The sequence below is a fragment of the Cebus imitator genome, unplaced genomic scaffold, assembly GCF_001604975.1.
Source record: "Cebus imitator isolate Cc_AM_T3 unplaced genomic scaffold, Cebus_imitator-1.0 Scaffold257, whole genome shotgun sequence".
Taxonomy (NCBI): domain Eukaryota; kingdom Metazoa; phylum Chordata; class Mammalia; order Primates; family Cebidae; genus Cebus; species Cebus imitator.
Genome location: NW_016107572.1, coordinates 343914 through 347398, shown reverse-complemented (window position 1 = coordinate 347398; position 3485 = coordinate 343914).

Genomic DNA, 3485 nt, shown 5'->3' with positions numbered 1-3485 from the left:
AAGGTTGAGATAAATAGAAAACATGTATTCAGCTTCATGCAGACAACAGGAAAATGTTAGGTATGCATTCCAGGACAAATAGGCAGTTTATGGGTTTCAGTTGGTGACATAATCAGTAGGATCTCTGATTAGAAAGGATCCTAGGATATATGCTTAGAATGTATCAAATAAAAGCAATTTAAAATTATTTTTTCATAATTGGCCTGCTGGGTGAAGATATAAAAGGATATACTACCTATTCGAATCCTAGGAATAGAAACTTGACCCCAATAGCCAGTTCCGTTTGATAACTGTCTGTTAATATTTTAAATGTTTGCATTTACAGCCCTAGCAAGAGTTGCAAGCAGATCATGGCCCTAACTGGGTCTGGGAGGCTCCACTCACCATACAAACTGTTTCTTGTGTTCTCCAGCCTTCCACAGGATTTGTCTCACCCTGAGCAACTTTGTGTCAAGTTAATCCAATAGAAAGAACTAGGAATGAAAAAGGAAAGAAGCAGCAGCAAATTACTATCATTGTCACCATCACATGTCACTAAAGCATTAAAGTTATTGGCAGGGAAAGCACAGGGTTAATACCAACACAAGTTCTTTTCCACAGAGATGGTGAATATCTCCAGCTGCCCCCAGCTATACTTGCATCTGGTTATATTGGGAGCTGTCTAAAAGGTACACAGAATGCAGCTTTTAAAAAGGCATCTGTGGAGGAGAAGCCCATCAGAAAAGCATTAGAGCACAAATAAAGGCTGAGATTAATGCATTTACTAAATAATTTAGTTGAAGAATAGAAGAGAAAGTATAACTGGTGAAATAAAATAATATTTAAGCACACAGGTAAAAATAAATCTCTGTGAAGGGAACAAAGTGATTATATATTAAATATTAAGAATATTCCCTTTAGCTGCTTTATGTTATAGGCAAATTGTTTATATGCTACAGAAATGTTAGGGACTCACTCCTAGAGGTGTGGGAGAGAGAATTCCTGGTTTTGATTAATCTATCTGCCCACCCCCACCCAGGCAACTGCTGTTGAGCCTGGCTTGACTGAGCTCATGTTTTTATGACAGTCAGGAATTTATTACTGCTGAAAAGGTTCCGAAATATTCATGTCTTTCAGATATTTTGGGGAGAATCTCATGTCCTAGCAGAAAGAGTTCACTGTCAGGACTGGGGATTGTTTAGTGGAAAAATCACGGAATTTCTTTAAAAAATTAAGAAATAAAAACATTTACAGTGGGTGCTGCTTTATTTAAAGCAAATGGGGCCTTTTAAAAACTGCTGGGTTAAAGAACATCTGTGATACACCAAAGCCATTGCTTTCTGTAGCTAGTTCTGAATGCAGAGTAAGTCATAAAGTTATGGATGTGCTTCAGTCAGTCTTGATTTCTAATTCACTAGGAACTAATTATTCATAAATATTTCAAGTTAACATATCACTTCATTGAATGTACCTTTGGCACATTGTATGTACATGGTATCATGTACTTTTGCTTTTTAAATACCTATGTCTTCCTTAAATCGTGGCAGGAAAGTTTTAAAAATATATTTTATAAAGTAATTTATCAACAAATCAAATGAAAATGTTCATTCTAAGAAGTTATATTTGACAAATATTAACACTTGTCTTCAAACACAAAGACAGAATAATGATCATGAAACCCATTTCCTACCATGCACACGTATTACTGCACATGCGCAGGGAAAGATTACTTTGCATTCATAGTCATCCAATCTTTACAGCCTTATAATAGGATTAAAAATCAAGAGGACCCACCTTTATATTTTATCCATGAAATATTTAAAGTACAAATTAGAATTTTGTACTCATGACCTATTGTTTTTTCTGCAAAGATTTCCAATGATTTGATCAAAAAGGTGTGTACTTGGGACATATATTACAAGCGCACATTTACAAGCTCTCTGCTGCCTGGAATTGTGGAATTCTGAGTGCCTTCAATTTGCAAGACTCCTAATTGCTCACAGCTGAGTTACAGCATTACCAGCAGTAAAGCGACACTTCCAGCCCCTTAGATATGTTTAGTTCCCACTCCCATAAACTCAGTATCCAGAAGAAGTGCTTCTGGGAGTTTCACAGCCTCATCAACTAATTTGCTCTGCCATTTCCAGAACCAGCATTGGAGGTGGAGTGCTCTTAGATGTTTTAGCACTCCCAATGCCAAAGGTCATTGGACTGGTTCAGAGTTAAAGACTCAAAGCATTTTACATAAACATGAACCTGCTGACTTTCTTCTATTCCAAGGTAGCTGCCGTGCTAACTGTAAGTGAAATGTATATGTTTCTGTTTTCGGATGGCTGCTGGACAGATTCCCAGGGCCTGTCTGATAATTACAGGAAACTAACAGGAGGACTCAGCCAAGAGGGGGTTTGCCTTTTACCTTCAAGGGTCCTGGGTTAAGCCCTAAACCCTTGGAGATTTGCATACAATGATCTCATCCAAGTTCTTTGGAATCACTAGTGATTGGTGAAGTTCACAGCTTTGATTTGATGTGGTTAGTCAACAGGATAGTTGAATGCTTACCAAAACCTACATATCTAAGGTTATAAATGTAGTACCCATAGGGTCCCTTGCATTCTTTTCTGTGGGATCTGAGACTGACAAAACAAACTTTAATAGCATGCCAGGGCTTTTAGTGTTGACAGATATGAGAAAAGACACTGGCAAGAGAAAAAAAAAGTCAAATATTTTCACACTTAAATAATGTATTTCTTTTTAGAAATTAGTTTGGATGTTTAGAGTCAATGATTATTTTTTAAGTTCTAATTTTCCCATCTTTTAACAGGCCCTTGCCTACAACCACAATCATTATTCTTTTTAGTAGTCTTAGATCAAAGATATCCAAATACAGAATTCTGTTTTTATATCAAAATCTGTTACTCATTAGGCATACAGGACCGAGCTCTAATCTCATTCTCAGCACCCTTCAGCAAAGCATCCAAGCTGGGTAAAAATTTCCACTCAGCTTACATATGCACTGCTCAACCACAAAATTTAAAATAAAAATTTTCCTCTCTTGAAGTAGAACATATAAAACAATATCTCACTCAATGAGGTATGAAAATACCATGTCCTTTAGAGTTTAAGAAGGAAGATCAATGTACATTTTTAAAAAGAATTTCTTTATAAAAATCAATGGGTGTCATTCCAAAACTGCCTGTTCATTTTTTTTAAATGGTGGAGTTTATATTAAAGGTATGACTTTATTTAATAAACATTTGTCTTCATCAGATCATAGATATGAAGTTATGGTAGACCAAAATAAACAGTAAACTATCTAGAACAGCTCAAATATCAGGAAGTACAAATATCTATATTTGGGGCATGCATTCAGGACATATTTTGTTAGGCATAAGAAAAACACGATAAGAAAGTAGACCAAAATATGGATTTGTCAAAATAAACACAATGTTTAAATATACTACCAAACCCAACACACAGACACAACAAACACTTCAGTATATCTCTTT